Below are 26,780 nucleotides of genomic sequence, written 5' to 3' on the forward strand. Positions count from 1 at the left end.
CTCGCCCCCACTCCCTCCCGCAACACAGCGCTCAACCCCGCCGGCACCCGAATCTTTGCGGGCGAGCAGGCAGGTACTCGAAAAGCACGATACTCGCTCGAGTATCTGTCCTTACCGTGTACACTCGCTATACTCTAGTAAGGATGTATCCAGAGTTGTACAAGATAAAGGGCTCTGAATATATTTGGAAAAGTGTGTTAATCAGCCAGTAAGGTTGGAAGTAAGGAATGTATGCTAGCTGGACAGTGGAATGAGCAGCAAATTTATGAGCTGAAAACAGGTAGTTTACTCAAATACTCTATTTGTTATTGGATTTTAAATTTTTTTAAACACTTTGTAATTAAGATCTCATGTCCACGGGCAGATTTAATTTGTCGAATTTCCACAGTTCAAGCCACCCGTAGGGAAGCATGGGCATCTACACCTGAATTAACACATGCAGATTTTTGCGGATCTTTTGGTGTGGAAAACAAATCGCAGCATGCTCCTTTTTTATCATGTACAATCCACAATGCATCCGCAAATACAAGGTGGAGATCAGGTAGTGAGGTGCGGAGGGTAGGGAGGTTACACTACATTAACAAAAGGATTACCTTACCTAGCAGGCTCAGTCAAGGTCCCTCCCGCTGCTCTCTAGAGGTTCAGCGTGGTTCCCGCAGTCCTTAGCCGCATATACAACATCACTTCCTGGTTACGGGATTCATAAATCCTGACTCGAGGAAGCAAAGGCTGTGATTGGCTGAGCAGTGGTCAAAGAACCAGGCAATGCAGCGCTGAATGAACCAATGCGATGGCTGTGATTGGCCACAGCTCAGCCAATGCATAAATCCAGCCTCTACAACATGATGGCTGTTGATTGGTTCTTCCTCTACTGCTTATCTAATCAATTCAATGCTGAATAATTACAGCCATCACATTGGTTCACCCAGCACTGCCTTGATTGGTTTTGTGACCGCTGCTCAGCCAATCGCAGCTATCGCTTCCTGGAAGCAGAATTTAGGAACTCTGTAACCAGAAAGTGATGTAGTATGAGCAGCCAAGGACTGTGGAAAGAGTGTCAGAGCTGTAGAGTGCAGCGGGAGGGACATGGACTGAGCCTGTTAGGTAACTATAGGACCTCCCCCAAAAATAAGTGCCTCTTTTGGAGCAAAATCAAGCAAATACACAACAGTTCTTTTTCAGAAGTTATTGCGCTAATTTGACCATATGTAAGTTTGCCACCCATGTTAAGGGTCATCATTTTCTCACAAGTCTCTAACTAAAAAAAAAACAAAAACTACCTAAAGAAATAATTTGGAAGCCAGTAAAAAGAAAAAATACCCAGTTTAGAAAGTTCTGATTCTCAGGCTTCATGGATAGAGGTCAGCTGCCACAGAACTTTTCCCTGAGGAGTCAGGAAGTATTCCATGAAGTAGTCTCTAACACGAAGACCAGAAGATGCAAGCCTAATCGCTTGGTTCTCAACACCTGCAACTGAAGAAGTTGATCCTCTGCAACTGTACAATCTGCATCATTGATCCAGCAAAAATTGTGCAAAACCACAGCAGCTTTAACTACCGATCAGGTGTATTCAGGTTCCATCTGAAATGTGCCCATGAAAACTCACCATTTACTAAGAATTCCAAAGGCACATTCGACAAAACGCCAAGCCTGCGTGAGTCAGTAATTAAAGACTCATCATCTGGTGTCCAACCCTCTGTGGGCAAGTGGCTGCAGAACATAGTTTGACAGACCAAAGCCCTCGAATGGGGCTGCTGGACCTGAAGAACCAGGAAGCAACTGCGGCTCTGGCAGAGCCAGCTGGTTGGAAAGAAGCCGCCGGCCCATTCTGGAAGCATCAGCAGTGCTTCCATAGACACCGATATCAACCAGTACAAATCGGTAGTCACTGTCTGCTACTGCCAACAGGACAACTGAACAATACTGCTTGTAGTTAAAATATCGGGACTTTGACAACTGTGGCTTTTTTACATGAATGTGCTTACTATCCAGGGCTCCTATGCAGTTTGGAAACTGCGCCACTGCTTCAAAACCGGCAACGATCTACAGCCATTGCTGCTCAGAGAACGGTGGCATCACAGTTCCTTTCAGGTGCCCCCATATTATGCAGCAGGTCCTCCTGACAACCCTGGCGATAGTGCAATCCCCCAGCAGAAACTCAAAGTGTAATGAAGCAAAAGAGTTTCCGGTGGCAAGGAATCTGTAACGACAACACAGATAATATTTTAGACATTCCAAAAGGAAAAATCATTCTAGGCAATAAAGGAATAAGGACAACACATGAACTAATGTTTAAGACATTGTAAAAGAACAAAGGATGGTGAGTAATATACAGATCACGCAAACCATGGGAGGCCACAGAGCTCACATAGCTGAACCCACGCACCTAAGCATGCATTGCAGAGCTCATGTAATTAAGTATGCCTAGCAGATTCCATGCAGTAAGCAGGCCTAACAGAGCGTACGCAGTAAGCATGCTTAGTAGAGCCTACGCAGTAAGCATTGCCTCCATAATTACCCCTGTTTTCAGATATACCACACAGTTTACATTATTACTTTTAGGTACGATTTAGGAAATGCCAAAAAGGAAGGTGGGATTATTTTTAGTGAGACAATTTTTTTTCTGCACAAGTGTGCAATTAGGTCTGGAATTTAGTCAGTTGTGCCCTGAAATCCAAAGGGTGTTCCCTCCATTATAGGCCTAGCCATGTGTCCTGTAAGCAGATTTGGGCTACAATGGTTATGTTTCAGAACACAGACCAAACAGGGGGATCCATTTTAGGGTGCAAGTCTTCATTCATATGTACTGTACAAAAAAAACTTAAAAAATGACACACTTGCCAAAAAAAATAATTATTTTTTTTCCTTCTGCTTTGCTTAGAATCATTCAAAAACTGTGGGGTAAAATATACAGTACACCCCTAGATTAATTTGTTAAAGGGGTTGTCCCGCGCCGAAACGTTTTTTTTCTTTTTTTCAATAGCCCCCCCGTTCGGCGCGAGACAAACCCGATGCATGTGTTGAAAAAAAAAACCGGATAGTACTTACCCGAATCCCCGCGCTCCGGTGAATTCTTACCTACCTTGCGAAGATGGCCGCCGGGATCTTTACCCTCAGTGGACCGCAGGTCTTCTGTGCGGTCCATTGCCGATTCCAGCCTCCTGATTGGCTGGAATCGGCACACGTGACGGGGCGGAGCTACGAGGAGCAGCTCTCCAGCACGAGCGGCCCCATTCAACACGGAGAAGACCGAACTGCGCAAGCGCGTCTAATCGGGCGATTAGACGCTGAAAATTAGACGGCACCATGGAGACGGGGACGCCAGCAACGGAACAGGTAAGTGAATAACTTCTGTATGGCTCATAATTAATGCACAATGTACATTACAAAGTGCATTAATATGGCCATACAGAAGTGTATACCCCAACTTTGTTTCGCGGGACAACCCCTTTAAGGGCTTTAGTTTTCAATGTGGTGTCATTTGTTGGGGTTCTCTGTAAGTTTGGCTGCTCAAGGGGTCTACAAGTGTGCAATGGGGCCTAAACTGCCTTCAGCTAAATTTCTGTTCTGAAAGCTACCGCCTGCTGCCTTCGGTTTGGGCCCGCTTGTGTTTATGGACATAAGATAAGGGCAATGATGGGTTTGTTTTTGAACACAGGGAAAACAGAGGTATATATATTGGTGCGCAAATCTTCATTCATATGTGTGTTGTACAAACAAAAAATTAACTTACATGATTGCCAAAAAAAAAAAAATCAGATTTTTTTTCCCTTCTGCTTTGTTTAGATTCATTCAAAAACTGTGGGGTCAAAATATGCAGTACACCCCTCGAGGAATTCGTTAAGGGGTCTAGTTTTCAAAATTGGGTAATTTGTGGGGGTTCCCTATGATTTGGGCCTTTCAAAGGCTCTACAAGTGTGCTATGGGGTCTAAATTACCTTCAAGCAACCTCTGGTAGTTCTGAAAGCCACCTGCTGCTCCTTTTATTTCGGGCCCCATTAAAGGGGTTGTCCCGCGCCGAAACGGGGTTTTTTTTTTTTCAGCCCCCCCCCCCCCCCCCCCCCCGTTCGGCGCGAGACAACCCCGATGCAGGGACCTAAAGAAAGCTTACCGGAGCGCTTACCTTAATCCCCGCGCTCCGGTGACTTCTATACTTACCGGTGAAGATGGCCACCGGGATCCTCTTCCTCCGTGGACCGCAGCTCTTCTGTGCGGTCCATTGCCGATTCCAGCCTCCTGATTGACTGGAATCGGCACGTGACGGGGCGGAGCTACACGGAGCCCCAATAAGAACAGGAGAAGACCTGGACTGCGCAAGCGCGGCTAATTTGGCCATCGGAGGGCGAAAATTAGTCGGCTCCATGGGAACGAGGACGCTAGCAACGGAGCAGGTAAGTATAAAACTTTTTATAACTTCTGTATGGCTCATAATTAATGCACAATGTACCGTATATACCGGCGTATAAGACGACTTTTGAACCCCGAAAAATCGGGTCTGAAGTCGGGGGTCGTCTTATGCGCCGGTAATACAAAAAAAAAAAAGTGTAAAAAAAAAAAATTCATTACTCACCTCCCCCGGCGTTCTGTCGCGCTCCGGCAGGATGTCGCTCGCTCCTCGTCCCCAGCGCAGCATTGCTTTCTGAATGCGGGGCTTGAAATCCCAGCTTCCAGAAAGCTAGTACACACGCCGGCAGCCATGACAGCATTGAATGGCTGTGATTGGCTGAAGGCGCACGTGTTAGCAATCACACCCATTCAATGATGTCATTGAATAGTGTGATTGGCTGAAGCCACGTGTGTTTTAGCCAATCACAGCCATTCAATGATGTCATTGAATAGTGTGATTGGCTGAAGCCACGTGTGTTTTAGCCAATCACAGCCATTCAATGATGTCATGGCTGCCGGCGTGTGTATTAGCTTTCTGGAAGCGGGGATTTCAAGCCCCGCATTCAGAAAGCAATGCTGCGCCGGGGACGAGGAGCGCGACAGGACGCCGGGTGAGGTGTGTAATGATTTTTTTTTTTTTCTCCACTGTATACCGGCGTATAAGGTGAAAGTTGGGGGGTCGTCTTATACGCCCCGTCGCCTTATACGCCGGTATATACGGTACATTACAAAGTGCATTAATATGGCCATACAGAAGTGTATAGACCCACTTGCTGCCGCGGGACAACCCCTTTAAGTATCCAGACATGATTAAAACCATACTGGGTATTTTCTGAACACAGGACAAACATGGGTATCCATTTTGGGGTGTGAATCCTCGTTTTCATGTGCACTATAGCAAAAATATGTCTTTAACCCCTTAATGATGCGCCCTGTTTTCTTTTTCAATTTTTGTCTTTTCCTCCCCCCTTTAAAAAAAATCGTAACTCCTTTATTTATCCATCGACGTTGCTGGGCTTGTTTTTTTTGCGAGACGAGTTGTTGTTTTCAATGGTGCTATTTAAAGTACCATATAATGTACTGAAGCCTTTGAAGTTGGGGACCGACTGGAAGACGCTCAGGGTGCTCCCGCCCCGCCCCCCCCCCCCTCCCTCACTCCCCCCCCCCTTTTTTTTTTTTTTGTTGTTGTTGTTGTTCGTTCTCTTATTTTATGTGTGAGTGTATGTGTGGTTCTGCCTGTGTAGAGGTGTTCAGTGTGATATAGTCAAAGTACCTTGTCTTTCTGTGCTATCTAATTAACTTGCTCAGATCGTTTCTATATCTTCCCCCCCCTCTTTTTTTTTTTCTTCTTTCCTCAAATGAAAAGGATTCCCACCACATAAACCATAATATTCATCACGACATAGACCCCACCTTTACCGTCAGTTAAATATGCGTTGATATAGTAAAAGAACAGTGGATTGGGGGCAAGGGGGTCCGGGGATCATCTATGGGCTAGACGAATTGACTGTTTTATTTGTTGTTTACAAGAAGATGTGCCCAATTGTTGTACAATATGAACCATAGGCCCTGCGAGGCCTATTTCCATTTTCCCTTTTATTGTTTTTCCTTTTTCCTTTTTACTGATATTTCCTAATGTTTGTAAAATATTCTGAAAACTTAATAAAAAGAGATTAAACATAATGTACTGAAAAACTAAAAAAAAAATTCTAAATGGAGTAAAATGAAAAAAAAAAAAAAGACATTCCGTCATCTTTCAGCGCATCTTGTTTCTACGGCACACAAACGGCAACAAAAGCGACATGATAACTTTATTCTATGGGTCTTTTTTTTTAAAAGACATTTAATTTTTTTCAAGTTTTTGTGCGGTCATTTTGTGCGTGCAATAACTTTTTTATTTTTCCGTAGATGTGGTTGAGGGAGGGCTCATTTTTTGCGGGATGTCCTGTAGTTACCGATAGTACCAATTCGGAATACATATGACTATTTGCTCGCTTTTTATTGCGTTTTTCTGGGAGACAGGGTAACTAAAAAAAGTGCATGTCTGCACTAAACAGCTGACGCCCGTGCTGTATGAAGAGAGGTAGCCCCGCGACCTCTCTTCATACATATACCGACGCTCCATGACGTACCCTTACGTCCTGGAGTGGGAAGGGATTAAAATGACATATTTGCAAAAACACGAAATTTTATTTTTTCTCTTCTAAATTGCATTAACTTCTGAAAAGAAACTGTGGGATCAAAATACTCATAAACCCCCCCTCAGTGAATACTATGTTAGCTGTTGAGAAAGCCTGCAGGACTAGCCAAAACGCATCCAGCTCCTTGACAACTTGTCTGTCATTAAGTGTTTGTTCGCTGAGAATAAAGAAGATTTTAAACATAGAAACCTACCTACGTCTTTTTTACATTTAAAAAAAAAAACTAACCTTTTTTCAATGTGCTTCCAGAATAAAGTAAACAGATGGAAATAAATATCTGATCAAAAATGTGTACAGTGTGTTTGCACATATTTAACATATTGCAGTTGAAAATGTGAAAAAAGCAATACATTTTTCAAAATGTTCCTAATTTTGGCGCTTTTAATAAATATTCAGAAATTTTATGTCTTTTTTACCACCTAAATAGAGTACAATATGAGAGGAAAAAACTGACAGAATCACTTAGATATGCGAAAACTTTGCAGAGTTATTCTATGTTAAAGTGACACATGTCAGATTATTAAAATTCGGCCTGATCATTAAGGCGCAAACACGCTTGGTCACTAAGGGGTTAATAATCATCTCTTCATGCATTCTTGTGTTTTGAGTAGAAGCATTGATTGACAATTCCAATACTTTTTGTTTCTTATGATGCCTGGTTAGGAATAGAAGCAGACACAGCATCATATAGTTTTCGCCAACATGCATAAAGTCAAGCAATATTACAGGACGAGTGTGTGTGTGTCAGTGTGTATGAAACATGATCATGATAACAGAGATAATACCCCAAAAGCAGTGCAGTAAAATCATCTAATAAGTGCCACTTTGTATAAATGCAATTTTATGTTTTTTGTAGCCATCTTGATTCAATGTCGCAGTACTTCTTATTACTTTTGATGCTGGATTGCTCTATGCTAATATTTTTCGGAATTTTAAATCTGGCATTGCGGGGGTAATCCAAAAGTACATATCTAAGGGTGCATTTAGACCACCATAATATATCGGCTCAGTTTTCACGCCAAGCCGATATATGTTGTCCTCGTCTGCAGGGGGGGGGGAATGGAAGAGCCAGGAGCAGGAACTGAGCTCCCGCCCCCTCTCTGCCTCCTCTCCACCCCCTCTCCGCCCCTCTGCACTATTTGCAATGATAGTTTCTGAGAATTAGCCCCGCCTCCGTCCCGCCTCTCCTCATTGAAAATAGTGCAGGTGGGTGGAGAGGAGGCAGAGAGGGGGCGGGAGCTCAGTTCCTGCTCCTGGCTCTTCCATCCTCCCCCCCCCCCCCCTGCAGAGAGGAACGCCGTATATCGGCTGGGCGTAAAAAACCCAGCCGATATACAGTGGTGTGAATGCACCCTAAGGCTGTCAAAATGAACCATCTGGGCGTTAGCAACATTTAGAGTTAGCAACATTTAGAGTTATGCCTTTAACTTTTAAGACTGTTTTACCCGTGTTCAGTTTGTAGCCTTAGGTTTTGGGGCCTATTGATACAAACTCTGTGATGTATGTACCATCGGGTAGCTGGCTGGTTAATTCCCTCAGATAATCGCCTAATGGCAGATTCCACTCACCTACACTATACACAAAAATGACTGAATCTGTGTGATAGACACCTTTCCTGCAGTCTGTCCAGAAGCGCATACCGCTCTGGTCTGGCGTAAGCAGTTGTAAAACAAGCTATGAAGATTGTTGTGTTTTTGTTGATTACATGACGCCCTTTTGTGTATTTACAACTGATGTTGGCTGTTTCATCATCAATAAAATCCAACCCTGAAATCTCCTAGTAGGGTAGAAACACATACTGAAAGAGCTCATCAGGATTACTCACAATACTGGTACACAGAAGATCAGCTCTCTACGTAAACTTCCCCCACAAGGAATTCAAAAAAGTTTGGAGATTTATCTTTTAGCAGGATTTACAGCCATATTGCCCGGCAGTAATTGCACTCCTTTTTCAAAAAAGGTGGCAATGTACTGATTTTCCTTCACATCATCCATGCAGCAGATCGGGTAACCCGAAGCCCCATGTTTATTCCTAAGATGTAGTTTAATGTAGAGTGCAAACAGCTCAGCCGAGCTTCTAGGTAAATGCCAGGCCTGGTAGGTGTGCGCTCTCCTGCACCCTTTCTCCATGGCCATCTCTAGTTCTATCATGCATCATGTACCTTTCAGAGAAAGCTGCTCATCGCTATGTGTTCAGGGATCCACCTGGGAATTTAGATCAAAGTGGTAACAGACGAAAATGGCAATATCTAGAAAGTACTAGAAAGAACAACTCTCTGGGAGGGGATGCTTTAACTTTTGCAATACAGAAGTCATTTTTTTTTTTATGGTTCAAAAGTTTTTTATTTTGTCTGTTATGCAGATATGAAAATTACAAAATTGTGGTGTCATTTTCATCAAACATTCTTACATTAACCTCAATTGTCTTCCTTTGTCTAGTTTTCTGTCTTATTCTTTGAAACAGACTCCTTTTTTTTTTTTTTTTTTTTTAAATACAAGTATGAACTCTGCTATCAACATTCATAGCTTATAACCTCTCAGATTAATTTCTGGTATCTCTAGCTTCAGTTACTGATTGGTTAAACTGAGAAAAAGAAAACTTAAACATATCTAATATAACAGCTTCTTATGAAGAAAGATTGAGGAAAGAAGGGGGGGAAGTAAAGAGGACTGGAATGTTGAGAGTGGGGGGGGGGGGGAGGCTTGGTCAGGGGCGAGAGGAGAGGAGGGGGGGGGGGGGGAGTCATCTCGTATCTTGATTTGAGGGTTACGTTTTCAGGGTCTGGTAGTATCCGAAGGGTCATTGGTTGTGTTTGTGTTGGGGAGTGACCCCCTTTCAAGCCATGGGCCTAAGTCTTGGGAGAAACGGAACTGATTCCATAGCGTCCAGGTGGCTTGGAAATTCTCTAGTTTCATCTCGTCTCTGGCACAAAGCTCCTCCATATATTTTATGTGATCTAACTCCTCCAACCACATTAGCCTGGAGGGGGGAGTTGATGACTTCCATTTTTTTGGGATTACCAGGCGCATTGCTTGAATGAAAAATCTCAATAGAGAACCTTTTGCTTGCTTCTGGGAGCCCGGGAACATTGAAAGTAATGCAATCTCAGGAGTCAGCTGTATTTGATTCCTACTAATTGCAGTGTAGAGGGAGTTGATCTCCCGCCAAAGAGGACAGATCAGTGGACACCCCCACCAGATGTGTGTGAGTGTTCCAGTTCCCGTCGTGCATCTCCAGCAGGTATCCGGATACTGGGGGAATATTCTCGCCAATCTCGCAGGTGTCTGGTACCAACGTGTTAAGATTTTATAGTTTAATCAGAAGTCATTTTTGATGTAACCAAAATGTCCATAAATGATCTTTGGATGACCTATAGGACACATCTCTGTTTTGTTGACATAGAGGTACAAACTGGTAATCCTTGATCACGTTCCACCACTAATAAGAGGAGGTGATCAAACTAATATACTAAAAGAAAAGAGCGAAAATGGATGCATACCCTTAACACATTCGCCCCAAAAGGCCTTAATCTGGATTACCACTTTATGCCGTATATTTGAGGGCGCATTCACACGATCGTATATCGGCTGGGTTTTCATGCCCAGCCAATATACGGCGCCCCTCTCTGCACTGAACTCCCGCATCCTCTCCACCCCCTGCCACTATTTGCAATGGGAGGGCGCGGAACTACGCCTGGGAACTTAGCTCCACCCCTCCCCGCCCCCTCCCATTGCAAATAGTGGCAAGGGGCGGAGAGGGGGTGGAGAGGAGGCCGGAGCTCATTGCACAGCTCCCGGCTCTTCCAGCTTCCTCCCCCTGCAGAGAGGGACGCCGTATATCTGCTGGGCGTGAAAACCCAGCCGATATACAGTCGTCTGAATGCACCCTGGTGCTGCTATTCATCCTTTTCTGATTGTTGCTGAACTTATCTATAATGTGTTGATAATACTATTACATGATATCTGTTTTATTCATAGGACTCACTTTCCTTGATTGTTGGGCTCCGGATGTGCCATTCTTGCTGGATCTCAATATACATGGAATAATTTACTATTTAATTAAATTTTTTTGAAGAATATTAATGCACATTTTGAGACTTTAATAAAGAATTCTTTGACTGCAGCATTTTGGTGTTCAGGCTTTTTCTACCCATTAACCCTTATTATATTGGTGTATATAATGCGGTTTAAATGATTTGTTTCCAGTATTTCCTCCTGCTTATTGAGGTGTCTTGATTACTGATTGTGGCATATAATATCACTATTATTATTACCTGTTGCATTGATATACAAGGTAGATGCTGCACACAGTAACTTAGTTTGAGCCTCATTATTTCTACATTTGCATATGATAGGATATCAGTCTGCAATGGCCCTTGCACATGGCAGCTTTGTGGACACCGACATTGAACGGCACCCAGAGTGCGGCTGTTATCACGCTTTAGTCGCACAGAATCACCCGGCTGAATATCCCGCCTGATTCTGTCCAGCATTCACAGCTTCTGCAAAGGACTGTATAACATCTAAAGTCACAAACCTAAACTAATCAACATATTCAACACCATTGAAAGGAATAAGGTCTCATCGCCTGTGTTGTAAAAATACCAAACCATCATCAGGCTGTTCACACCCTTAAAGGGGTTGTCCCGCGGCAGCAAGTGGGTCTATACACTTCTGTATGGCCATATTAATGCACTTTGTAATGTACATTGTGCATTAATTATGAGCCATACAGAAGTTATAAAAAGTTTTATACTTACCTGCTCCGTTGCTGGCGTCCTCGTCTCCATGCTGCCGACTAATTTTCGGCCTCCGATGGCCAAATTAGCCGCGCTTGCGCAGTCCGGGTCTTCTGCTGTCTTCAATGGGGCCGCTCGTGCAGAATGCCGGCTCCGTGTAGCTCCGCCCCGTCACGTGCCGATTCCAGCCAATCAGGAGGCTGGAATCGGCAATGGACCGCACAGAAGAGCTGCGGTCCACGGAGGGAGCAGACCCCGGCGGCCATCTTCAGCAGGTGAGTATGAAGACGCCGGACCGCCGGGATTCAGGTAAGCACTCTCCGGTTTGTTTTTTTAACCCCTGCATCGGGGTTGTCTCGCGCCGAACGGGGAGGGGGTTAAAAAAAAAAAAAAAAACCCGTTTCGGCGCGGGACAACCCCTTTAATTCGGATCACAATGTGCAAATGTTCCTCCTCCTCTCCCCCCTTCATAGTTCACATTTCTGAATCAAGCAATTTGAACATCCCCTTTTTTTAGCTTTTTCGTTCTTTTTGCAATACATTTTGAACTGTGTATTTTTTTCCCATTGTCCATGTCAAATATATATATATGCAACCTAAATTATGTATCTATGTCTTTATATTTTTATATTGGTGATTTGATTTGCCTGCTACGGGATGGCAATGCGCTGCTGTTGGTTGGCAATGTACTGATGGTGCTTTAAAGCACTTTATAGTCATTCAGCTTGAGGCCTGGCAAATACCAGTATGGGTGACCAGCTGAGAATCTCACGTCCCGTAGACTGATAGTCAGGCTGAGCCGATATACGGTGTCCTTGTCTGCAAGGCGAAGGGGGGAGGATGGAAGAGCCAGGAACAGGAACTGTGCTCCTGCCTCTTGCCACTATTTGCAATGGGAGGGGCGGGGCAGAGCTAAGCTCCACCCCTCCTATTGCAAATAGTGGAGAGGGGGTGGGAGCTCAGTTCCTGCTCCTAGCTCTTCCATCCTCCTCCGCCTGCAGACAAGGACACGGTATATCGTCCCGGCGTGAAAACTGAGCCGATATACGGTCGTCTGAAATAGCCCTTAGAGTTGAGCGAACGTACTCTGGCGAACTTGATGCTCGTTCGAGCATTAGCGTACTCGATGGTGCTCGTTACTCGAACGAGCATCAAATAGTGTTCGACCCTGCCCCGGCTTTTGGCCCCTCCCCACCGTGACGCAGCGCGCATCATTTGAAAATTAGTCTGGCAGGAAGGGGAAGGGGGAGGAAAGAGAGGGGGAGAGACGAACCAAGAAAAAAAAACCTCGGGACCATGCGTTCCACATACAAAAATGCTCGAGTCTCCCATTGTAGTCAATGGGGTCCATTACTTGAGTAGAGCTCTCGCATTTTACGAAAAGCTTGACTCGAATAACGCAGACCCGAGCATTTGGGTGCTCGCTCATCTCTAATATATATCCTCTGGTTGGGTGAGGTTGGTGTTTTACATGCATGCAGATGTGGGTACTTATTCATGGACCCCTATGCATACACAGTTAAATACCCAAGATGTTTCTTTACCCACATTTTTTATGGGATCCCATCCTGGGGTTCCGGCACATAGGAACAGATAGTGCTTTAGGGCCCCACATAGACAATAACTATTTCACTGAGACATAGATCTTCAGATTATGTAATGTGGAGGTTCCACATCGGTGTCATTTCAGGTTCCTACTTATGAGCCCCCATGGGATTTTGGGGATTGAAAAACTGTTTGACCCTTGTGAGTTGCCATACTGGGATTACATGCTTATGTAAACATCCCCTCCTGCCATGTTATAAGAGGAAGGGTTAATTGCTTTGCAATGGGTGTGTCAGTTAACATGTCTGATATGCTTGATAAAAACTACTAGGTAGAAACAGCACTATATAGTGGAAAGATAATATATGCCAGCTATACATACATACAGGAGATACCCAGGTTATACCTGCATGGTCCATATTACTATGTACAGGGAAATGTATACCTCACACCAGCTGTACATATGTAATTATATACAAGAGATACCCAGGTTATACCAGCATGCTCCATATCACTATACACAGGTAGATGTATAACTTATACCAGCTGTACATACATAATTATATACGGGAGATACCCAGGTTATACCAGCTTGTTACATATCACTATATACAGGGAAATGTATAACTCACACCACCTGTACATATGTAATTATATACAGGAGATACCTAGGTTATACCAACATGGTCCATATCACTATATACAGGGAGATGCTTAACTTATACCAGCTGTACATACATAATTATATACGGGAGATACCCAGGTTATACAAGCATGCTTCATATCACTATCATATATATAGAGTTGAAAAATGACGGCTAAGGGTAAATGCCCATGGAAGCCTGCAGCATCCAGCAGCACAGCAGCGATGGCACTGCTGCGCATAACGGAGTCAACGTTCTCTGGGGACTGCCAAATACAGCGTGCGTCCTGGACGTCCGGAAGCCTAAAGCTGCGGGACAGACACATGGAGCCAGGTAAGAGGGCTGCAGCACAGCACTCTGCCATTCCTACAGGTTGCAGGATGTTTCCCTAGTGTGCCAATCAGGAGCTAGGGGTGTGACAGGGGCGTTTGAAAAAGACTCTCGAGTCGAACCGTCATTGCTGTACTGTTTGGGAAGAATAAAGCCATTTGAATTGCACCCTGGTTGCTGCTGCCTTTACTTTTATGTTTCAGGGGTGTTTTCCCTGTCAAACCCTCTAGCTTCCGGTGGCATCAAGATACACTAATACCAAGCATCCTTTACCGCAGCAGGATCTACACTAAGATTACAGGACAAAACTAAATCCAGGAGGGGTTAGGGACTGGGACCCTCTGACCAGGAGATGGCAGCATTCTCACACAGAGGAAGAGGAATCCTGGGGGGTGAAAGACCGGGACCATCCGACCAGGAGGGGGCAGCATCCTCACACAGAGGAAGAGGAATCCTGGGGCTGAAGGACCGGGACCATCTGACCAGGAGGGGGCAGCATCCTCACACAGAGGAAGAGGAATCCTGGGGCTGAAGGACCGGGACCATCTGACCAGGAGATGGCAGCATTCTCACACAGAGGAAGAGAAATCCTGGGGGTGAAGGACTGGGACCCTCTGACCAGGAGGGGGCAGCATCCTCACACAGAGGAAGAGGAATCCTGGGGCTGAAGGACCGGGACCATCTGACCAAGAGGGGCAGCATTCTCACACAGAGGAAGAAAAATACTGAGGGGTGAAGGACTCAAACCCTTTGACCAGGAGAGGGCAGCCTTCTCACACAGAGAAAGAGAAATCCTGGGGGGGTGTAGAAACGGGACCCTCTGACCAAGAGGGGCAGCATTCTCACAGAAAGGAAGACAAATGCTGAAGGGTGAAGGACCAAGACCCTTCAAACAGGAGAGGGCAGCATTCTCACACAGAGGAAAAGGAAACCTGGGGGCTGAAGGACTGGGACCCTCTGACCAGGAGGAGGCAGCATCCTCACTAAGAGGAAGAGAAATCCTGGGGGGGGGGGTTAAGGACCAGGACCCTTTGAACAGGAGGGGGCAGCATTCTCACACAGAGGAAGAGAAATCCTAGAGGGTTGAAGGACCGGGACCCTCTGACCAAGAGGGGCAGCATTCTCACAGAAAGGAAGAGAAATGCTGAGGGGTGAAGGTCACAGAGGAAGAGAGATCCTGGGGGCTGAAGGACCGGGACCCTTAAACCAAGAGGGGGCAGCATTCTCACACAGAGGAAGAGGAATCCTGGGGGTGGGGGTGGGGGGTGGGGGGTGTGAAGGACTGGGACCATCCGACCAGGAGGGGGCAGCATTCTCACACAGAGGAAGAGAAATCCTCAGGGGTGAAGGACAGGGACCCCCTGACCAAGGAGGGAAGCATTCTCACAGAAAGGAAGAGAAATGCTGAGGAGGGAAGGACCGGGACCATTCGACCAGGAGAGGGCAGCATTCTCACAGAGGAAGAAAAATCCTGGGGGGTGAAGGACCAGCACCCTCTGACCAGCAGTGGGCAGCATTCTCACACAGAGGAAGAGAAATCCTAGAGGGCTGAAGGACCAGGACCCTCTGACCAAGAGGGGCAGCATCCTCACAGAAAGGAAGAGAAATGCTGAGGGTGAAGGTCACACAGAGGAAGAGAAATCCTGAGGGCTGAAGGACTGGGACCCTTAAACCAGGAGGGGGCAGCATTCTCACACAGAGGAAGAGGAATCCTGGGGGGGAAGGGGGGGGGGGAGGACTGGGACCATCCGACCAGGAGGGGGCAGCATTCTCACACAGAGGAAGAGAAATCCTCAGGGGTGAAGGACAGGGACCCCCTGACCAAGAAGGGAAGCATTCTCACAGAATGCTGAGGAGGGAAGGACCAGGACCATTCGACCAGGAGAGGGCAGCATTCTCACAGAGGAAAAATAATCCTGGGGGGTGAAGGACTGGGAACCTCCAACTAGGAGAGGGCAGTATTCTCACACACAGGAAGAGGAATCCTGGGGGGTTAAGGACTGGGACCTCTTGACCAAGAAGGAAAGCATTCTCATAGAGGAAGAGAAATCCTGAGGGATGAAGGACAGGGACACTCCGACCAGGAGGGGGCAGCATCCTCACACAGAGGAAGAGGAATCCTGGGGGATGAAGGACCGAGACCCTCTGACCAAGAAGGAAAGCATTCTCACAGAAAGGAAGAGAAATGCTGAGGAGGACCAGCATCATTTGACCAGGAGAGGGCAGCATTCTCACAGAGGAAAAGGAATCCTGGGGGGGGGTGAAGGACTGGGACCCTCCTCTTCTCTCTCCACAGAACTGCATTAGTAAGCTTCTCCCCTTACAGTCATGTGACCTCAGACCATGTGACTTCCTGTGCTCAGACCTCCCAGGAGCCCCTTTATTCCAGCATCTACACCGATGGAGGTAAGGGAGGGTTGTGAGATCTGCCATCAGCAGGCCTTATGATGGGTCCTCATGAAGGAGCCGGCGCCCCCTGGTGGATGATAGGACTCGCTGCTGGAAGTTACCAGCTTTAACCCTTTCACTGCCTGAGAGGTATAATGAAAACAAAGTATGGTACCCTGTTAGCCAGTAGAGCAAAATGTGATTGTTCCCAGCAAGAGAAACCACATAATCTTGTAGATACATCAGGGATTTCTGTTCGCCATTAAAAGGTATCAGATCTACAAGATTACGTGGTTTCTCTTGCTGGGAACAATCACATTTTGCCTGAGAGGTGACATGTGCTCCTCACACAGCAGGGGGGCCAGTTAGGAGTTTAAGGGTTAATCACTGTAAACCTGCACTGGTCACTGAGTCCTATAGGGGCTGTGAGGAAGGGGCCCACTGAGGGATCTCAGACAGACGGCAGCTCAGGGGCTTTCTGCAGTGACAGGAAGAAGGCGGCACGTTGTCATCTGTAGGTCGGTGTGAGTCTCCCACACAGGGAAGCGCCGTCTATGGAGAGCAGCGCCATTGTTTATTACAGTCACTGCAAGTCAGAAGTTGTAGAAGAGGAGAAAAACCTGCGGAGCGAACGGAGCGAACGCAGAAATTGTAGGGAGCAACACGGAGGATCCGTCGGTGAGCGACATAACTCTATCCGCCATCTAGACCATAGAAGACGTGTGTGATGTCACCGGTCACTATTATGTCACTACTGACACCACTATCTGATGTCACCGGTCACTATTATGTCACTACTGTCACCACTATCTGATATCACCTGTCACTATTATGTCACTACTGTCACCACTATCTGATGTCACCGGTCACTATTCTGTCACTACTGACACCACTATCTGATGTCACCGGTCACTATTATGTCACTACTGTCACCACTATCTGATATCACCGGTCACTATTATGTCACTACTGTCACCACTATCTGATGTCACCGGTCACTATTATGTCACTACTGTCACTACTATCTGATGTCACCGGTCACTATTCTGTCACTACCGTCACCACTATCTGATGTCACCGGTCACTATTATGTCACTACCGTCACCACTATCTGATGTCACCGGTCACTATTATGTCACCACTATCTGTTGTCACCTGTCACTATTCTGTCACTACCGTCACCACTATCTGATGTCACCTGTCACTATTCTGTCACTACTGTCACCACTATCTGATGTCACCGGTCACTATTATGTCACTACCGTCACCACTATCTGATGTCACCTGTCACTATTATGTCACTACTGTCACCACTATCTGATGTCACCGGTCACTATTCTGTCACTACTGTCACCACTATCTGATGTCACAGTCACTATTCTATCACTACTGTCACCACTATCTGATGTCACCTGTCACTATTCTGTCACTACCGTCACCACTATCTGATGTCACCGGTCACTATTATGTCACTACTGTCACCACTATCTGTTGTCACCTGTCACTATTCTGTCACTACCGTCACCACTATCTGATGTCACCTGTCACTATTCTGTCACTACTGTCACCACTATCTGATGTCACCGGTCACTATTCTGTCACTACTATCACCACTATCTGATGTCACCTGTCACTATTCTGTCACTACTGTCACCACTATCTGATGTCACCTGTCACTATTCTGTCACTACCGTCACCACTATATGATGTCACTATTCTGTCACTACCGTCACCACTATCTGATGTCACCGGTCACTATTCTGTCACTACTGTCACCACTATCTGATGTCACCTGTCACTATTATGTCACTACTGTCACCACTATCTAATGTCACCGGTCACTATTCTGTCACTACTGTCACCACTTTCTGATGTCACCGGTCACTATTCTGTCACTACTGTCACCACTATCTGATGTCACCGGTCACTATTCTGTCACTACCGTCACCACTATCTGATGTCACTTGTCACTATTCTGTCACTACCGTCACCACTATCTGATGTCACCGGTCACTATTCTGTCACTACTGTCACCACTATCTGATGTCACCTGTAACTATTCTGTCACTACTGTCACCGCTATCTGATGTCACCGGTCACTATTATGTCACTACTGTCACTGCTATCTGATGTCACCGGTCACTATTATGTCACTACTATCACCACTATCTGATGTCACCGGTCACTATTCTGTCACTACCGTCACCACTATCTGATGTCACCGGTCACTATTCTGTCACTACTGTCACCACTATCTTATGTCACCTGTCACTATTCTGTCACTACCGTCACCACTATCTGATGACACCGGTCACTATTCTGTCACTACCGTCACCACTATCTGATGTCACCTGTCACTACTGTCACCGCTATCTTATGTCACCGGTCACTATTCTGTCACTACTGTCACCACTATCTTATGTCATCTGTCACTATTCTGTCACTACTGTCACCGCTATCGGATGTCACCTGTCACTATTCTGTCACTACTGTCACCACTATCTTATGTCACCGGTCACTATTCTGTCACTACCGTCACCACTATCTTATGTCACCGGTCACTATTCTGTCACTACCGTCACCACTATCTGATGTCACCGGTCACTATTATGTCACTACTGTCACCACTATCTGATGTCACCGGTCACTATTATGTCACTACTGTCACCACTATCTGATGTCACCGGTCACTATTCTGTCACTACTGTCACCACTATCTGATGTCACCTGTCACTATTCTGTCACTACTGTCACCACTATCTGATGTCACCGGTCACTATTCTGTCACTACTGTCACCACAATCTGATGTCACCGGTCACTATTCTGTCACTACTGTCACCACTATCTGATGTCACCGGTCACTATTCTGTCACTACTGTCACCACTATCTGATGTCACCGGTCACTATTCTGTCACTACTGTCACCACTATCTGATGTCACCGGTCACTATTCTGTCACTACTGTCACCACTATCTTATGTCACCGGTCACTATTCTGTCACTACTGTCACCACTATCTGATGTCACCGTTCACTATTCTGTCACTACCGTCACTATTATCCTATGTAACCTGGCACTATTCTGTCACTACTGTCACCACTATCTGATGTCACCTGTCACTATTCTGTCACTACTGTCACCACTATCTGATGTCACCTGTCACTATTCTGTCACTACTGTCACCTTTATCTGATGTCACCAGTCACTATTCTGTCACTACTGTCACCTCTATCTGATGTCACCAGTCACTATTCTGTCACTACCGTCACCATTATCCTATGTAACCGGTCACTATTCTGTCACTAGTGTCACCACTATCTGATGTCACCGGTCACTATTCTGTCACTACTGTCACCACTATCTGATGTCACCTGTCACTATTCTGTCACTACCGTCACCACTATCTGATGTCACCTGTCACTATTCTGTCACTACTGTCACCTCTATCTGATGTCACCGGTCACTATTCTGTCACTACTGTCACCACTATCTGATGTCACCTGTCACTATTCTGTCACTACTGTCACCGCTATCTGATGTCACCTGTCACTATTCTGTCACTACCGTCACCATTATCTGATGTCACCGGTCACTATTCTCTCACTACCGTCACCATTATCCTATGTAACCTGGCACTATGTTAGTTTTGATGACCTCTCTGGGGATTATATTTCGCCCTTTTCATTTATTTCTGTAGTTGCCCGTCTTTGCACCCGCTCAAACTCTGATACATCCTTTTTGCGTATAAGTTTCTAAAACTGTCCACAATATCCCATGTGTGGTCTGACCAGTGAGTTGTAAAGATGAAGAACAATGTACTTGTCATGCGCCCGTAGACATGTTTGATGCACCCCATCATCCCATTGCCTTGGCAGCAGCTGCCTGACGCTGGTTGCTCCATTTTCGTTCATAGTTATCTGAATTCCCCAAGTCTTTCTTTAAGCCATAAACTTCACATGTTTCTTTACAAGTTCTTTTGGTGGCTTTTTATTATACAAAGATGGTCTTTCTGACTTTGTTTTTTTTCAAATCTCTAAGAAAAGACCCCAAAAATGTTTGCTCTATTTTGTTCAGGAAAATGCCATCCAGATCTCATTATTGTCAACGGGGTCTGTCCAGCGGTATCCAAGTTCGGCACGTGCTGGATAAGCCGGTTCCATCAGTTTAGTTGTTCAGCTTTGAGGTCAGAAGCTGTCAGGAGGATTCTGCTGCCCGATATCACACATATATCCCAACACGCATGTACATTGCAGACATCTATATTGTCACACATACATCCCAACACGCATGTACATTGTAGACATGTATATTGTCATACATACATCCCAACACGCATGTACATTGCAGACATGTATATTGTCACACATACATCCCAACACGCATGTACATTGCAGACATGTATATTGTCACACATACATCCCAACACGCATGTACATTGCAGACATCTATATTGTGCTCTAAAACACTGCAAAAAGCGGCTCTGAACTTGGAGAAGAGTCAGTGGGGCGGTCGCTGCTGACTTCTCCCTGCCTGGGTCAGCTATCAGTCCAACTGATCCCGGTGAGGAGAACCCTGACGGGGTTTTCTGTGGCCTGTAGTTCACTCTTCGTAAACCTCCTAACAGGTTCCCTTTAACCCTTTCCAATCCACTGTCTGACCTCTGAAGGCATTCTGATTGAAGCCTGTACAGCTCCGATGTCAGAAGACGTCCGGCAGAGTATTCTTTCTGTAGATTACTGGCTGCTCTGTTGTCGGGGGGCCGCTCCAGCATGTTCCATACCGCAGTACTGGCTCTAGCCAGCAAACGGCACCATTGTATAATGGCAGAAAGAGAAAGCCCCCTAGGAAACCCTGAATCCAAAATTGGATTGCAAAGGGTTAATATCTCCTTAAAGAGGTTTCCCCATGACTTGCTTCACAACCACCCGGTACTTCCTGGTTGCTGTTGATCAAAACATGTGACTGCCGCAGCCAATCACTGGCCAATGGCTTTTTCTAACCAGTGATTGGCTGTAGCAGTCACATGTCCTGGTCAGCAACAACCAGGAAGGACACAGGGGCTGTGAAGCAATTTTAAGCAATGGGGAAAACACTTTTAAATGTTTCCACTTTTTGTCTCTAGAAAATGTATAATTTTTTTGTGGTTTTTACATTAGTTCATATTCTTTCCATTCAGGTCTCTAAATAATTGAATTATCAAAGATGCAGAAGGACAGAAACAAGATGGCAGAGAGTGTATTAAATCTCACCCTAGATATACTTTTCCAGCTTACTGGAGAGGTGAGAGATTCTGATGATGTCACATGACATCATTATTATCCATGGTAATAACAGATGATGTCACTGGAGAGGTGATGGACTCTGGAAATATCTGTAGTGATATTTAATAATGTCTGCCCATATACAGGATTACACAGTAGTGAAGAAGACCTCTAGTGATGGCTGTCGGGCTCCTGTGTGTGATGGATGGGATAGACCCCTGAGCCCAATCCCTGTGCTACCACCTCACCCCCTGATACATGAGGACATCAATGTACAGAAGATTCTAGAACTCGCCAACAAGATGATTGAGCTGCTGACTGGAGAGGTGAGGCTGCAGGGAATGCTGGGACATTATACAGTAACAGCACTGGAGGCTTCTGGGTAATGACTGTATATTGTGTTGTCAGGTTCCTATAAGGTGTCAGGATGTCACTGTCTATTTCTCCATGGAGGAGTGGGAGTATTTAGAAGGACACAAGGATCTGTACAAGGACACCATGATGGAGACCCGCCAGCCGCTCCCATCACCAGGTAATAGACAGGACTAAATACACGGGGACTTTATTATCTGTATGTAAAGAATGACTTCAGTGTCCGTCTGTGTTTCTTGCAGTTCCATCCAGTAAGAGAAGCCCACCAGAGAGATGTCCCCGTCCTCTTCTTCCACAGGACCACCAGGTAGATGGAGATGTCCCTCTGATCTGTAGAAGGCTGTGAAGCTCTTGTCTTCAGTCTTATTAGATGTCTTCTACTTATGTGATGAGGCCGGTGGAGATGGCAGGATTACCGCTGACCAGAGATATCAGATCAGTTGTGTCAAACTCATTTTCACAGCGGGCCACATCAGCGTTATGGTTGCCTTTAAAGGGCTGATTGTAATTATAAGACTGTATAGTAATAGTGACCCCTGGTAGTAATAGTATACCCTATATTGGCCCTAGTAGTTATAGTGACCCCAGTAGTATTACAGCCCCCCATAATGGCCCCAATAGTAACAGGGTCCCTCATTAGTGGCCCCAGCAGTAATAGGGACCCCCTCTATTGGCCCTTGGGCAGGCAACATGTCTACAGGCATTCCACTCACCTAGCCTGCAGCTCTGGTCCAGCAAATGCTGTTTAGTCCGTGACCTCTGACTTCTCCCCTTGGCGACTGCGCTGCGTATGGGATGGCACACGCAGACACTATGGGGGGTCAGAGGCCACGGTCTCAGCAGCAGCTACCGCCGCCATGCTGTAGGCTGGGTGAGTGAAATGCCTGTTAGGTTGCCACACAGCCGTTGGGTCACATAAAATGAAGTAGTAGGCTGGATTCGGCTCAGGGACCTTAAGTTTGACGTGCGTGCATTACATGAAGGCTTTGGGAAAGAATGATGAAGGTCCGCTTTTGCTAAAACTTGATCATTTTAATGTGATAGTTTCACAATTCATCAGGCTGAAGGTAAACAATGAAGTTGAATTGTGAACCCTGTAATACATGCAGGGAACATCTCTAAAGCTGAAAACATGGCTGACAGTTATATAATAGAAAGACAATGTTTATAGCTTTACCTTGAAGTGCCACTATGGCAAATACACATCTTTCCATCCCTGCACCCCTCATCTGATTGTCTGTCATCCTCTGAATGTCTTCTATGTGTATTGCGGTCACTTCCATACAGTGCAGACTCCTTTCTGATGCTTATCAGGCACCATTTTGATGTTTACATTTTCCCTGCTTTCTCTTTCACTTTTCTGAGCTATGAATGCTGTGATGCATCAGCACAACATGACATGAGCAGCTATTGTCAGTACCATCTCTGCCTGCTAGGAGGTATTATCAATCCCATCTGTAGTCACCTAAATAAGCTACAGGACCATGAGGTAGATGGAGGTTTTAAAGATTCTATACACACACATAGAAGCAGGGTAACCTAGCTAAAAGGCAAACTAATTAGAACATTAGAACTCTCATAAATAATAGCAGCTGACGAACCTACTGGAAGAGGGAGGAGGTAGCAGGAGGAACTAATAATACAATGAGCAGGACCACTGTGCAGGGGGTGTCAGGTCGTACTATTGTCAGAGCGAGAAGAGGGGGCAGAAAGCCAAAACTACAGTACCACTAGAGAGCAGCACTTGGTGGAGGAGGAATGAATAACCCCATCAAGGTAGATATATAACTATAACACCCGCTTAAGCCATATCTCGCCTCCAAAAACCATAACATCACAGGCGATGCATAATGAGGGTTACAACCAGGAGAATTAACCTGCCTTAGCAGTTACTGAAGTAACACCCCTGAGTAGTTGCTCCAGAGATGGCAGACAGCTCAACCAAAACATTTTACTCATAAGCCTTCCTTCCATTCCGAAACACAGACATAACACAACACAACTTCTCCTTTTGATGTGTGATGGTTGGCCACAGCTTTATTAATTATGGTAAAATTCCAAACTTCAAACATAGAAGAACTCCTATAGACCTCATAACATTAACCACATGTGGAGCTAAAGCCATATGCCAGCCGTCAACTTCAACAGGCCGCCTTCCAACCATCTCCCAGTATCACTCACCATGGAGGAGCCCATAAATGTCTATACTGGCCTCTGACCACCATCGAACAAAAAGAGAGCCTGCTCCATCCCATCCTAGAACCCCGACAGCAATATGCAGGTTGCCCAGGAACCAATAGATGGCTGCCAAATATCTAAAAAAGGAACAAAACATTAGATCAACAGTTCTGTTGAATATAACTCGCAATGCAAGAAGACCCCCATCTCCATATGTGTTGGACCTCAGTATTTTCGCAAACGGTTCATATCAGCCTGGGTGTAACACCAAGTTGTGTTACTGAATGGTCTCATACATTCAATGATCTTGTTTGCATCTGGAAACTTCTCTATAAAGGCCGCCATTTTTAAAAGAATTTAGGAGCTTGACATTCTGCACTCTTCTCCGTCTCCGATCTTTCCATTTGCAAAAGATGCCTTAACCGTTGCAGTATATCTGACATCACTGGGGGCTTAGCTTGCAGCCAATTAATCGGCAAGCATCTTTTACTTACTTAAAGAATAGTGTGTAACATATTAGAATTCTTTGTCTGATCAGTCAGAGAGTGAAATATGCAAACCTGTGGTTTTAACTGTATAGTCAGTCCCCCAATCTCGCGCACCAGTAGTTGAGTTTCTGACCAAAATGATCTTATTTTGGGGCAATGCCAGATACCATCTAAGAAGTCAGTCTGTGGTTGAGAGCATCTGGGGCATGCCTACAATCTTGGGGTGTGGAGGGACATCAAAACCATATATTGCGCCATGCAGTATTTTATAGTATATTTCCCACCATCTCTCATTTGTTATGGCTTTTCGTACAGTGGTCCACCATTTCACTATCCCCTGAGGTATTTCTGAGTTCCCGTATCCATCGCTTGAACAACCAAGATTTGTACTGTGTTTCCCAACCCTCCCTAAATCTCAAGTACAACTCTGAAATCGAGTGCCTCTGTGTAGAACTTCTAATAAGTAACTCAATAGGGTTGAGTATCACCTCTTTGGAGACATCAGCCAGCCTATTACGTAGGAAGTTCCGTATTTGTGCATAAGGTAGAAAGTGAGACACGGGTAGATAATATACGGCACACATCTCTTTGAATGATCTATATCTAGGTTCTTCATAATGGAGGAGGTGTTGAACCATCTCAATGCCCCTGCTGTGCCATCATTCAAACATTTTGTTGTCCCGGCCCTCCCTAAACTCTGGGTGTCCCCATAAATCCATGTGTTTTGATAGTCATAGGATTTGTGGGTTGTTTTCCAGGCAGCGATAGTATCCTTTGTAGTAGTAGAGTGTTTAATCCCTGGTGGGAGATTGGAAAACCCTGCGTGTAAAAGGGCATTTGGGCTCCGGGGATGTAGCAGTTCTGTTTCCATGCCATAGTTAGGAAAGTGGTTAGATTTCTGTAACCAATCTAGAGAATGACGCATAAGACTAGCCACATTATATGCACGTATATCAGGGAAATTGAGCCCCCCCCCCCCCCCCCCCCCCTTATTTTTAGAAAGCATAAGCTTTTTCAAAGCAATCCATGGGCGTTTGTGAGACCAAATGACTGCGGTGTAGAGTAAAGCTTTCTCAAATTCTGTCGTTGTAGCAAAATTGGGATGGTTTGTAGAGGGTAGAGGAGCTTCGGGAAACTCATCATTCTAATCAGGTGGCATCGCCCTAAAAATGATAGTGGGAGTTTGTTCCATCTGTTGAGTTCACTTATAATTTTATGTACTATTGGGGGATAATTCAGCTTATATAAACTTGCGGGGGCCTCACCTATGTTAATGCCTAAGTATTTTATATACGGGATTATTTTAGTATCAAGGTTGTTTACTTTACCCCAGGGGGAAATATCCAATAATTCACATTTTGTGGTGTTAACCTTAACCTTTTCCAATCCAATTATTGTTTCTCATCAATTCTCCCCAGTTCCAAATAAATTGCTGGGGAGAATGGATGAGAAAAAAATACATTTTCCCTGCACCCTTCTTAACTGACAGAGTTCAGGAGGGTACAGGTGCTCACTGCACTGTGGGGGGACCTGCTTACCTGTCCGGCGTCTTCCGCATTCTCTCTTCTGCCTTCTGGCTCGGCGATCATGTGACCGCTGGGGTCAGGTGGCACACAGCAGTCACATGATCGCACAGCCGGAAGGCAGAAGACCCCGGACAGGTAAGCAGGTCCCCCCACTGTGCAGGCTCCCGGCTCGGCGTTCATGTGACAGATGGGGGTTAGGTGACACCGGCAGTTACATGATCGCTGGCCAGAATCTCTGTGCATTACATAGCGCTAATTGAGAGCTATGTAATGTGTAAAGGAGAAGGCAGAAAGGGTTAAAAACCCTTTCTACCTTCTCCTCGGGGGTCCTTGATGAGGACCAGTGCAGGAGTGCATCTGCACCCGATGTGTCTGATGATCGGGTGCAGATGCACTCCTGCACTGTAGTGTCGGGCCTGTCCCGACATCGGAGCTGTGGAGGGAAATGATGATGTCAGGGCAGGCCCGACATTGGATTCGAAAAGGTTAAGGCCAGATTGTCTCCCAAATGATTCCAGTAAATCGAACACCCGTGACAAGTCTCTATGCAGTTGTGCAAGAGCCAGTAAAATATCATCTGCAAACGACATAGTTTTAACTTCCATCTTACGAATTTTGATTCCCTCCATCTCTCTACTCCTTTCCAGCATACGCGCCAGTGGTTCTATTGCAATATTGAAGAGCTGTAGAGAGAGGGGGCACCCCTGCCTGGTACCCTTCT

At 45.6% G+C, this 26,780-nt stretch overlaps 1 pseudogene; it reads left to right on the plus strand.

Annotated features, from left to right (window-relative positions):
- The window catches only part of LOC136629218 (zinc finger protein 850-like), a 162,747-nt pseudogene that overhangs the window by 29,976 nt on the left and 105,991 nt on the right, over positions 1 to 26,780 (plus strand).

This window comes from Eleutherodactylus coqui, chromosome 5 (genome assembly GCF_035609145.1).
Source record: "Eleutherodactylus coqui strain aEleCoq1 chromosome 5, aEleCoq1.hap1, whole genome shotgun sequence".
Classification (NCBI taxonomy): domain Eukaryota; kingdom Metazoa; phylum Chordata; class Amphibia; order Anura; family Eleutherodactylidae; genus Eleutherodactylus; species Eleutherodactylus coqui.